Source organism: Mus musculus, chromosome 13 (assembly GCF_000001635.26).
Source record: "Mus musculus strain C57BL/6J chromosome 13, GRCm38.p6 C57BL/6J".
NCBI classification, from domain to species: Eukaryota; Metazoa; Chordata; class Mammalia; order Rodentia; family Muridae; genus Mus; species Mus musculus.
The window spans coordinates 104,279,895-104,293,086 of record NC_000079.6 but is presented as its reverse complement, the minus strand read 5'-3'; the positions used below and the strand labels follow the sequence as shown (position 1 = coordinate 104,293,086).

The 13,192-nt window shown below is 37.8% G+C and overlaps 1 protein-coding gene across 8 annotated transcripts in view; it reads right to left on the bottom strand.

The window, feature by feature from the left end:
* Adamts6 (a disintegrin-like and metallopeptidase (reprolysin type) with thrombospondin type 1 motif, 6) overlaps positions 1-6,569 on the bottom strand; it is a 210,178-nt gene extending 203,609 nt beyond the window's left edge. For 5 of the 8 annotated variants that reach the window (XR_003950407.1, XM_006517516.2, XM_030247122.1 and 2 more), the window contains exon 1: positions 4,974-6,569. The gene's annotated coding sequence lies outside the window, so the exon portion shown is untranslated. The remainder of the gene's footprint in view (positions 1-4,973) is intronic. The other 3 variants (NR_136938.1, NM_001081020.2, XM_030247121.1) reach the window with 2 other exon arrangements.
* Between the last annotated feature and the right edge of the window lie 6,623 nt (positions 6,570-13,192).

The following is a 13,192-nucleotide window of genomic DNA, read 5'->3' as shown; positions in this document are numbered from 1 at the left end:
ATTAAAAAAATAATTGTTAATGCCCAAGTGAAGTTAAAAAGCATGTTATGGTGATCAAATGTAGGAAATTATCTCTAAGTCAGTGAAGTTGGATTAAGGAAAACTAGTGCAAAACAGTACCTGAGACAGATCTTGGAAATGAGAGGAATTTCACTAGTCATATTGATAGATATAATCATTACTGATAGAAGAAACTCATTTGAGAAGGCCTAGATGGCAAGCGGGTGCAGATGAAGCAAATGCGTACTAACATTAATAATAATAGAAAGAGGAAATTTGGTTCCTGTGCAAAAGCATAAATAGTAACATACAGGAAAGTAATTTAAGGTCAGACCAAAAATAAAATATTGAAAATATAGATTACTTCCATCAGTCTTCACTTACAAAGTAATAGCACCCCCGCAGTAAGGCAGATTCTGCCAGATTTAATAGGGGCTGTCACTTTCCCCCCCCCCTTTTTTTTTTGTTTTGTTTGTTTTGTTTTGTTTTGTTTCAAGACAGGGTTTCTCTGTGTAGCCCTGGCTGTCCTGGAACTCACTCTGTAGACCAGGCTGGCCTCAAGCTCAGAAATCTGCCTGCCTCTGCCTCCCAAGTGCTGGAATTAAAGGTGTGTGCCACCACCGCACGGCAAGGGGGCTGTCTCTTAACAGACACACTCTTAAAAAAACAACAACAACAAAACAAACAAACAAAACAGACACACTCTTCTGTCATCCTCATCCCTTGAATAATTTAATTGTGATCAATAAAATGTCTCAATACTGAAAGGATGCCACTTCATGATTCGATTACAAAAGATTCTGGATCAGAATCTTGGTAGTAGACTTTGTTTCTTTGGCTTAAATGAAGCAACTTAATATTAATACTAAGATATTCACAAAAAAGAAATCAGAGTAATCTCTACCTAGTACTGACAAGAAACTGAACCTCCCACTCCATCCAATAGCATACTAGTAACTAAATCCTGCCCCAGAATACTTAGAAGGCCGTTCTTCACCAACGAGGCTTCGTGCAAAGAACTCAGTCTTTACCAATACTTTGATTATAACCTCACCAGGACACAGTTAGTCATAGCTGGACTCATAGACACTGGCATAGTGAATATGTGCTAACTTATTTACTCTGTATTTGTTATGTAGCAATTGATAATTAATACAGCCATGAATTAAGACATGAAGAAATTGGCATTCACAGAGATCAAGTGGCTAGAAAATAAGTGAGTTAATATTTAAATAACATGGCTGTCCGGCTGAAAAATCTAAATTTTGTGTATTATATTACACTTCTAGCTTAAGGAACTATTTTGAATATTCAATAGTAGTTCTCTACAACCATGTTGTATAGTATATTCACATGTGGAACTTGTTAGTATAAACAGTTTTTTTTAAGCAACTTTGCATAGGGTTGTTTTACCTTAAAACTTCTATTTCTATTTAGTCAAGACAAAATGTACATACTCACAAGTTTAAAATTCTATAAACTAAATCCTACCATTTATTCAATTACAATAAATAAATAAATGAATCATCGTCTTGTTTGCAACCTTCTCATAGATGATTACTCCAAACCTAACCGTGACATATTAATGTATAATTATTGAGTCATGAATAACATTCCTCCTTAGTGTATTAGTTTTTTCAAGTCACTAGAATGTTTTTAGTAATAACATCTGACATCAAGTGGGTCCTCTAATAACTTTAAATTTAATCTTCATTTAAAGAAGAATTTATAATTAGCATGTTTGAGTTCATTTTCTAGCATTCATGATAAGATTTATGTTAAATCATCCACACCTTTCCTTTTGTCTTCTTGGACACTGAAACTAATGGCAAAGTTACAAGACAATGGGCTTGATTTAGAGATCATTTCCCCCCTTTAGAAATTTCATGTTCTTCATTGAGAAGTTTCTGAGCTCCTACCTTTTCTAACACTATCCTATAAAAACCTAAGTTAACTAAGCTAGCAGCATTAATAGGAAAAGTGAATAACTAAAGTGACTTGCCCAGTAAGAAAAGCATTGGTACATAATAGAAAGAACAAGAGTTCCTGAACTAAATAGACTGAAGTGTGTGGTCTTGTTCATCACTAGATACAGTATCTGGTATATGGACACTCAATAACTTAGAGTCCTTTCTCCTTGCCTCCTCATTATCTTTTAAACCCTCAATGGTCAGAGAGGAAACTTAACACTATATATCAATGCTCAGTTGGCTAGAGCTCAGTTAAAATTACAACTAGAATATCTAATCACTCTTAGTCGCCCACACAGTACAAGTCAAATGCTTTAACCTACTTTCTGACACTTGCTGGGAAAGCTAATCTAGATGCCACAATAAAGTATGTGGAAAGAAAATAATTTTTAAAGTTCACCTAACACTAAAATGTTAATAAATATCCAGAAGTCACAATGCATTAAACTGTTTAAGTTGTATAAGAACAGCAGTATTATTATTTTGTGGGAAACATAAAGGCTTGACTTCAAGCTACAAAACCCCTGAATCTGTTTTTTCAACTACAAAATTGAGACAGTAATATCTATCTTACAAAGACTTTGTGAGAGAACAAATTAGATTACACCAGAGAGAATGTCTATATTTCAGTGGAGTGACTAAACAAAAGTTCTCTCTCCCCTCTTACTATATAGCATTATTTTTCAAAGTTTTTCCTTCAAAACTAGTTTCATATTCCTCCTCTCTAGAAAATGTAGAATAGTAGGATATCATGGATCCAATATGGAAACTGCCATCTCTTTTAAACCAGAGTAGAGAACCTAGGCTATGATAATTATGTAAGAAAAATATCCAGTTCAATTTGATTTTTTGTATATGACTTTTACTCATACTATAAATAACCCAGCCAGCAGTTTAAAGGATAATTTAACTGCTTCCATATTTTTAAGCTACACTAGCTATGTAGAAGAAATAATACCAGACAACTTGTACTACAGTGATTCTCTCAGTAGTTTGCCCTAGTTGAAGCCTCTTACTTGATTTTTTCTTTATGGCCTGACTTTCCACTCAAGTGATGTAGAAGTAGCTAAAGTAATAATTTCCTCTCATTAACTGTTATGAAGCTAGAAAACATAATTAACTATTTCCCAACTTTTTCCATCCATCTTAATTCTGGATGTTTCTTTTAAAGCTGATTTGGTTTCCATGGAAAAAGCAACAGTACCATGATCCTTTCAGGCTCTTTATTTTTAAACATGAAAAACCTTGCATTTCATTTTCAATTTTTTTCTCTCAACAAATACTTATTAACTATTGTATTCTAAAGACACAATAAGATTCTAATTATAAAAGATTTTGATCACTTATAAATTTTGTAAGATTTGTCACCAAAGAAAAGTATAATTAAACACAAGATCAAAACTTATCTATTAAGAAAAGCAACAATACAAAACAAAATTCCTCAAAATAAATCTCTAAATTCCATAATTCTCTCAAAGCTAAAGGTAAATACTTGTATTGAAACATTTTTTTTTTTCGTTAAAAAATGACTTTTCTCTTCCTTGGTATTAGTGTAAAATACTGATAACCAACTTTGGTTTTGGATTTGTTTTTGTAAAACTATGACAAATTATCTACATCTTTTTTCTCCCCCTTCCCACAAAATCCAAATATGCTATTACCTTTCCTCAATATGATAACTCAATTCATCTGTTGCTAAGCTCACAAACAGCAAGATTTGGCACACAGACCCACCCTAAACCACTAGTAGCTACTTTTGGTTGCTAAGGAAATGAAGAGGAAGTAGTAAAAACAGACAAGAATAGAGAGAAATTTTGCAGGTTTTTAGACTAAACATAAAAATTATTTACAATATTTCAGTCTTAAATGATTGGAAGATTTACTCTGAGGAATAACAAAAAATATTAATATAACTACACAGAAAAATTTGCTGCCAGTTGTGATAAATGAATGATTTGCTTTAATGTAGCACACTCCAAAAACATCACTACTATTCACATGTAAGCATCAGGTTAATATAAACAAGGCTGCACTGCTGCTTTGGGGAAAATAATCATCTTCAAAATTAATTTTCTAAGACGCCTTTAAGTTTTACATTGCCTTTCTTTCCCTGTCATGAATTTTAAGGGCTCCAAATTCACCACTAAATAGTTCAGTCTAATCAAAATAATCTTAAGAAAAGAAATGAAAAAGAAAGAAAAAATAGTACAAAAATTCTGAACACAAGAGAGTAAATTGAAAATTATATTCAGTGTATTTTTTTAAAGTTCCAAGCAATGGTTTGGTTTCCCTTTTCTCCCCTCTTCTCTGCACACCCTCCCACACACAACCCCCCTTCCCATTCCACCTCATCCAGACAGAGGGTAACAGTCTGAGCTGCCCTGGTTGAGTTGATCCTAAAGTTAACATTCAGCAGCCCATTTCCAGACAGCAGCGCTAAATCTATTTGGATAAAACGCGTGTGACCCAGACAGTTGGCATTTGGCCCAAACGCGTTGCACCAGCAGCTCAAATAAAAACAAGAGTAAGAAACTTACTCTCTTGTTCCCTCTCAGTGTGCTTTCTTACTCTGGCTTGCTCTCTTTGCCCCTAATACAAGTGGACAGCTTATCAAAAACATGAATTATAGCATATATTATCAGAAAGATTTTCCAATACTCCCTTCAGCACTCTTGTTCTCTCTCCCCAGTCACTGAACTTCAGTCTTATATACCATATATACAGACATACTCTGATAAACAAGGCTCCAGAGAGTTATGAGTCTAGCATGGCCCAAGTGGGCAAAAGTAAATCAAAACCACACGCTTTCATCTCTTTGATTAGCCTATTAAGAGCTTAACATATCCTAGAGCATCGGTGCTCAGCCAGCACACTACTGCTACCCTGAGAGCACAGGCATGAAATATGCACTTGTCTGAATACTAAAGACACTGACATGAAACGGATTCTCAGAAGGCAATTTCATAAGTCTGGAAATCGATTAAAAACACACATCATCATTACCTTCTCCACGCTATCTGGTGATTAGTTAAAAGTCCACGATGATCATAATCAAGTCCACTTCGCACAACATGCAAATTCATACAATAAGCGCGTATTTTCACATTATAAAATACCTGTAAGCCCCGGAATTTTACATCCACGAGTAGACTAGAGTTTAAAAGATTTCTATCTGTAATGTGAGTTTAGTGAAACTCACTTCTTGCCATAAAGCACGCACGCGCGCGCAGACACAACACAGAGAGTGAGAGAGAGAGAGAGAGAGAGAGAGAGAGAGAGAGAGAGAAGAGGGGGAGGGAGAGAGAGAGAGGGAGAGAAGGGGAGAGAGGGAGAGGGAGAGGGAGAGAGAGACAGAGAGAGAATATCTAAGCGTTTTTCGGAAGATAAGCAAAGCACAAGTTGTTGGGTTTTTTTTTTTAAGGTTTCATTGAATATTGTGAAGTCTTCCTTACCGTTTTCATCTTCAAATTCTGATAAAAAGTAAATTTCAAACAATAGAGATTGCACTGGACGACTCACGTATTCTTTTCTGTCTTTTCTTTTTGCCTGCCCGCCCCCCCTTGCAAAGCCACACCAGCCAGTTATTCTGCAGCCAGAATAAAACCCTATAGTCTCGCTAACTGGAGTTTTAAAGAACAGACTTTCCGATTTGGCAGTTAAAAAAAAAAAAAAAGAAAAGAAAAGAAAAAAAGAAAAGAAAAGAAAAAAATCCGTTCAATACATCCAAGGCTATCAACCTGAGAAGTGCTTTGCAACCCCCAACTCCCTCCCTCCCCCCACCCACCCCCCCTCAAAAAAAAAAAAAAAGGAAAAAAGAAAGAGGAGGGGAAAGGCTTATTAGGGGTGGAAGTGGTGCCCTCTCTTCCTGGACAGCTTAGTGCCTTTGCTATGCAAATAACATGTGCAGAGCATCAAAAGGTATCAGGAGAGAGAAGACAAGAGGAGCAGGAAGGGCAGGAAAAGTTTTGTTGAAGTAGCCCTCGAGCTCACTGCCGGCCCCAAGCCAACTTCAATTGCAGCAGAAGAAAATTTTGGCAGCTTTCCTCAGAGGCAGAACAAACTGACGTCAGTCTGCAGATGTGCCTCGGCTGCGTCGGGTGCGCATGTGTCCTGGGTCGTCACGTGGAGGGGGAGGGGAAGTAGAGGTACAATCGGGGTATCCAACCACCAGCCATTCAGAAGGGCTTAGACAATGTCAACTTTTCCACCCTGTGAATGAGAGAAACTCCGGCCCTCTAACCTCTCTCCCCTAACCCACCCCGCCTATTTCCTCCTCCTCTAACCTCTTGCGGAGTCTTGTCTGGTTTGTTATTTACAGTTTCTTGGAAAAAGGAAAGGCACGGGGTAGGGGGTGGGGGATGGGGTGGGTAGACTAATGTCACTGTTAGAATTTTTGGTGTCATTCTCTGACTTTTGTTTGTTTGTTTTATTTTAATTTCTGCAGTAAATATTTAAAAGTTATTCATAAATTTTGTCATGTAAGGAGTCAGATCAGTAGAGCAAAATTTCAAGACTTAAAGACATGAACAAAACGCCTGTGTGTTGAATATATACTTCAACAAGTGAAAATACCACCAAAAGAATAAAAAGGAAACGAAATTGAGACCTGCACATTTTCCATGTGATTATCGACTTCAGGTTATGTGGACCTATAAAAGGAAAAGGGGGTGGGGAGTATTGCATTATTTCCAGATGAGAGACTAGATGGTGTTTTAAACTGCACCAGGGAAAGCCACAAGTGAGGGGGCGGGGGGGGGGGGTGTTTTAGTTGTTTTTGTTTGTTTGTTTGTTTGTTTGTTTTTGCTTGTTTGTAGTAGATTGAAAGAAACTTCAATGATTGCTCAAAAGAAAATAAAGCCTAAGTCAGCCCCCTAAAAAGGTTGGGGGTGGGGGCCGCAGCGACAACACGGGAGCCCTGCTGAGATCTCAAGATAAACAAACAAAACATTTAGAACCGGTTCTTCTTGCTTTCCAATCCCACCTCCCCCTCCACATCAGCTGCCAGTTCAGCCTTTAAAGATAAAATACCACCCCGACATAGCACTTTCACTTTCATTTACCAGGAAAAAGCCCCTGGCATTAAACCATAGAGAAAAAATATGCCCACTGCACTTTCCAAGTCCTAAGCAAGCAAACAATGTCTGGCGAAAGTATCGGAAACAGGAAGAAAATCGAAAATAGCTCAGGACAAATATTGCCTTTCAGCTGTGTAATCTGCCGCATCATTTATCTGTCTGTATTGTGGAGTGCGGGGTTGGGAATTGTTTAAGGGTTGCCAAGGTTGGGGGAGGGGAAATTGAGCCTTGAAATTCCAGTCTTTAATTAACACCCAGTCAATTTCCTATGGTCAGAACCAGAAAATGAAATTGGACCTGAGGGATGTAAATAAGGAGGAGGCACGTTCTAAATACCAGTTCTTAAATTTCTAACTTCTGTTAACGTTGTTGTCCATTTGATATTTTTTCCCTTCCGTTCTGGAAAACCTTGAATGGCTTAAAAAGGCATAGGTGGGAACCTGGAAGGATACAATTACTTCAATGATTCTTAAAGGGTTGGAAGGCCATAACATTGGTCCAGGGGCTAGTAGCTCTCATCTTGACCTTGATCTTCACTATCTGGCTCAGTGCATAGCAAAAGTGGAAATGTGTTCTGTGGTTGGTACTGACAGTTTTAAATAAAGATTCATTGAGGTGTGTGTGTGTGTAATAGAGATTGCTAGACCTCATAACACACTAGTAAACACCAAAAAAATAAATGTGGCACAGAGCTACCTAGCTGTCTTTGCATAAAATCATCCATTAAGTAGATGAGACTCAACTTTCTTTAATGTTACAAACACTGGCTGAAGAAGGATATAGCCAGCACAGAAAAGCTAAGTAAAGGGGTCGCCACCAAGCACCTAGATGACCTAGGAGAAAAGCTTTTTTCTCTGTTAATTGGCCCTAGGAAGTAGCTGCATCCTAAAGCACGGTTTTTTCAGGGAGAAGTAGACTTTGGCTAATTACTTATTCAAAGAGTGCCATCCTGTGTCTAAACAGAGTAATGAAACTTTTCTAATTTTCCTTGCCTCTACCAAATGCTGAAAGTAACAGTAGTTATACAAAAAAAAGTCAAGTCCTCGGTGCTATGTTCTATCCAAAAGCATTTTATGATGTAAATGTTTCCCTTTTTATTATTTATATTTTTAAGTAATAAATGATACATATTTATAGTATGTAAACCGACAGCCATATATACATGGTGGAATGGCTAAAAAGAGCCACTTAAGGTTAAGGTTTGGTTCTGTGATAGAATGTTTGCCTAATATATAAAGCTCTGGATTTGTTCCTCAGGACAGCAAAAATAACAAAATTTAAAAGGCAAATCAAGATATTTATGTATTAATGTACATACTTAAGTTTCTTTATTGCTAAAACACTACAAACTATTCACTTAGGAATTTTCAAGTATATAATACATTATTATTATTATAACCAGGTCTCTTGAACTTATTAATTCTAACTGAAACTTTGCATATTTTGGCCACAGTTTCTTCAACCCTCATGCCCCGAAATCTCTTTAATGTGTAGGTCCTACCTCATTTCTCGTTCCTGTTCTAATGTCTTGTCATCTTTTAAAAAAGATTTACTTTTAATCACGTGTCTGCACATGGATATATATACTTGAGTGCAAGTCCTCAAAGAGGCCAACCTGTTGGGACGCCCTGGAACTGCAGATGCAGGTGGCTGTGAGCTTCTCAGATGAGTGCTGGGGTCCAAACTCAGCTTCTCTGCAAGAGAAGGATGTGCACTTAGCTACGAGCCAGCTCCCCAGCCCCTTGCTACTGCAGTATTAATATTCCGCACTTCTGTTAGCATGTAAATATTTTACAACAACTACTTCCTACTGTTTTAATCGCAATGAATGAGGGCTGGAGATGTGACTCATTAGTAGGACACTAAACCAACATGTATGAAGCAGTGGATTGAATCCTGAACACTAAAAGAAAGGGGAAAATCAATTTTGAATGAATTTCAGTTACAGTAGAAATTCTTCAAAAAAATATTATAATAACCAGTATTTCTTTCAAAAGTTTTCCTTCCAGCCTTTTCTTTCTTTCTTCATTTCATTAAAAGATCCTCTAGCTACACTCTCAAAAAATAAAACTTTTCAAGTGGTCTTTAAAAATATAATAAACTTAAGTGAACAAAACACATTCAGGAAACCAATGGGAGAATAATAGAAATTACATAAGGGGGCTGGCAAATGGCTCAGAGGTGGAGCACTTATCTAGCATGTAAGTTTGATCCTATCACTAAAAGAGGGGGGGGGGATATAAGTATAAGTATAAGTATATGTATATATGTATTTTTTAAAAAGGAGTAAAGAGACAAAAGTCTGAGAGATACTTTAAATTTCTTAATATATATAAGTTAAAATTAAAATTTTAGGCTAAAGGATAAGGTATTTCATAAAATTAAACTGTAGGTATATTCAGCAAATGTGATTAAAAACTCTGATACAAGCGGGCGTGATGGCGCACTCCTTTAATCCCAGCACTCGGGAGACAGAGGCAGGCAGATTTCTGAGTTCGGCTACACAGAGAAACCCTGTCTCGAAAAAAAATAAAAAAATAAAAAATAAAAACTCTGATGCTATGCTTGTAAAATTGAAGAGGGGGATTATCAAGATAACATATTATTAATTCTTCCTCTGAGACATTAAAGCAAAATTCAATATTTTAAAATTCAATTTGAAATCCAGCTTGTTGATTCATACCTACAAACCTAGTAGTCAGGAGAATAGAGCAGAAATATTGCCATAAATTGGAAGAATGCCTGGACAACATAGAGCAACACTGTCTCAAAAAATAAAATAAAAGCTGGAGAACATGATATAGTTGGTGACATGGATAAATCCCCAACATACATGAAGCAGGTGTGGTGGTACATGTCTATAATAGCAGCACTTGGAAAGCAGAGGCAGGAAGATCAGGAGTGCAAAGTCAGCCTGGGTAATACAGTGAGTCTGTGGCAAGCCTAGGCTAGAGACCCTGCCTAAAAATAAATTAATTAAAATTAAAAACCAACTCTATACTTTCTGTTTTTAAAATGTGTGTGTGAGTAGACATAGGCATGCTATATTACACATGTAGAGGCTAGAGGACAACCTCTGGTACTGTAACTTTCCTTCCACCTTCCTTGAGGCAGTATCTTTTCTCTACTGTATTCACCAGGCTAGCAAGCAAGCTTCCAGGGATTCTCCTATCTCTTCCTCCCATCTTGCCTTAAATATGCTGGTTAGAGATATGGACGACTACATACATCCATCTTAAGATGGTTTCTTGCAATCTGAACATGGGTCTTAATTCTTGACAAACCTTTCAATCCCTGAGTCACCTACCCAACCCCAATTCCATATAGTTTCTGAACAGCACAACTTTATTAAACAGTGCTCGCTTCGGCAGCACATATACTAAAACTTTATTAAACAATCTTTAACTTTATTAAATGAAATTTAAGAAAACATTAAAAATAAGAAACATAAGGCAAAATCCAGGACAAGAATAGACAATGTTATCAATAAAGCATACTATAAATCAAAAAATTTTAAAGAATTTTCTTACAAGTCTCTCATAGACAAAAAAAAAAAAAAGATTTAAAAAAAATGGTATGAACTGACAGGTTACAAGAAAAAAATGAGCTAACAAACAATAGGTTATAATAAAGTGCTTAATCTCAACAGAAAACACAGAAATAGTAATTCTTTTCTTTTTTTTTTTTAAAGATTTATTTATTTATTATATGTAAGTACATTGTAGCTGTCTTCAGACACTCCAGAAGAGGGAGTCAGATCTCGTTACGGATGGTTGTGAGCCACCATGTGGTTGCTGGGATTTGAACTCTGGACCTTCAGAAGAGCAGTCGGGTGCTCTTACCCACTAAGCCATCTCACCAGCCCCTCTTTTCTTTTCATAAAGAAGAAATGTGTTAAAGCTTTGTGATACCAAGGATATGGAGAACTAGGAACCTCCTACAGTTTGGTAAGATGTGGGACAAGAGACTACAGACTGACTCTAAAGACTCCAACATATACAACTGCTGTTCCATCTCTGAGCCTGGCTCAGGCTTGATGTACTTTTTGCTACTGCTATTGTTTGTTATGGTGAGAATTATTCTTTGTTTCTGTTTTATTGAGTTTTGTTTTAGAGAATTGTTTGGTTTTTTACTGACAGACTATTGTGTAGCCCAGGAAAATCATGAATTTGCTATGTACTCAGACTGGTCTTAAACTCCTGAACCTCCTCTCCCTACCTCCCAAATTAGGCGATTACAGGTGTGGTCCAGCACCTGACCATCCTCATATAATTTAATAGAACTTAATGGTTCAAGAAACAAGCTGGAGAGGCGGCGCCATCTTCGGCTCCAGACAACCGGCCACCTTCCTGGTGAGTGCACAGGGATCTGCCAGCCCTAGAGGTTTGTGCCTCAGGCCCCGGCGGCGGGAGCCTCCTTGGCTCCAGGACTCCGCGGAGGGCAGGCTGCACGGGTGAAGGTGTGGAATACAGAGGCCAGCCATTTCTGGGACAGGGGAGAGCCAGAGAGCTTCTGAGGCGGCCCCACCTTCCGTTCCAGACAACCGGCCACCTTCCTGGCCAAAGCAACACAGCTTCTGGGAAAGATCCTGTTTTGGGCCTTCATCTTCAGCCAGGAGGTGGTCCAAACACCAGATAACTGTGCACCTTCCCTGAAAGAGGAGAGCTTGCCTGCAGAGACTGCTCTGACCACTGAAACTCAGAGGAGAGAGCTAGTCTCCCACGTCTGCTGATAGAGGGCAACAAAATCAACAGAGGAACAATCTCTAAACAAAGACAACTATAACAACTAACTCCAGAGATTGCCAGATGGCGAAAGGTAAACGTAAGAATCCTACTAACAGGAACCAAGACCACTCACCATCATCAGAACCCAGCACTCCCACTTCGCCCAGTCCAGGACATCCTAACACACCTGAAAAGGTAGACCGGGATTTAAAAGCATTTCTCATGATGATGGTAGAGGACATAAAGAAGGAATTTAATAACTCACTTAAAGAAATACAGGAGAACACTGCTAAAGAGTTACAAGTCCTTAAAGAAAAACAGGAAAACACAACCAAACAGGTAGAAGTCCTTATAGAAAAACAGGAAAACACATCCAAACAGGTGATAGAAATGAACAAAACCATACTAGACCTAAAAAGGGAAGTAGACACAATAAAGAAAACCCAAAGTGAGGCAACGCTGGAGATAGAAACCCTAGGAAAGAAATCTGGAACCATAGATGCCAGCATCAGCAACAGAATACAAGAGATGGAAGAGAGAATCTCAGGTGCAGAAGACACCATAGAGAACATCGGCACAACAATCAAAGAAAATGGAAAATGCAAAAAGATCCTAACTAAAAACATCCAGGAAATCCAGGACACAATGAGAAGACCAAACCTACGGATAATAGGAGTGGATGAGAATGAAGATTTTCAACTCAAAGGACCAGCAAACATCTTCAACAAAATTATTGAAGAAAACTTCCCAAATCTAAAGAAAGAGATGCCCATGAACATACAAGAAGCCTACAGAACTCCAAATAGACTGGACCAGAAAAGAAATTCCTCCCGACGCATAATAATCAGAACATCAAATGCACTAAATAAAGATAGAATACGGGGCTGGTGAGATAGCTCAGTGGGTAAGAGCACCCGACTGCTCTTCCGAAGGTCCAGAGTTCAAATCCCAGCAACCACATGGTGGCTCACAACCATCCATAACAAGATCTGACTCCCTCTTCTGGTGTGTCTGAAGACAGCTACAGTGTACTTACACATAATAATAAAATAAATCTTTAAAAAAAAAAAAAAAAAAAAAGATAGAATACTAAAAGCAGTAAGGGAAAAAGGTCAAGTAACATATAAAGGCAAGCCTATCAGAATTACACCAGATTTTTCACCAGAGACTATGAAAGCCAGAAGAGCCTGGACAGATGTTATACAGACACTAAGAGAACACAAATTCCAGCCCAGACTACTATACCCAGCCAAACTCTCAATTACCATAGATGGAGAAACCAAAGTATTCCACGACAAAACTAAATTCACCCATTATCTCTCCACGAATCCAGCCCTTCAAAGGATAATAACAGAAAAAAACCAATACAAGGACGGGAACCACGCCCTAGAAAAAACAAGAAGATAATCCCTCAACAAAA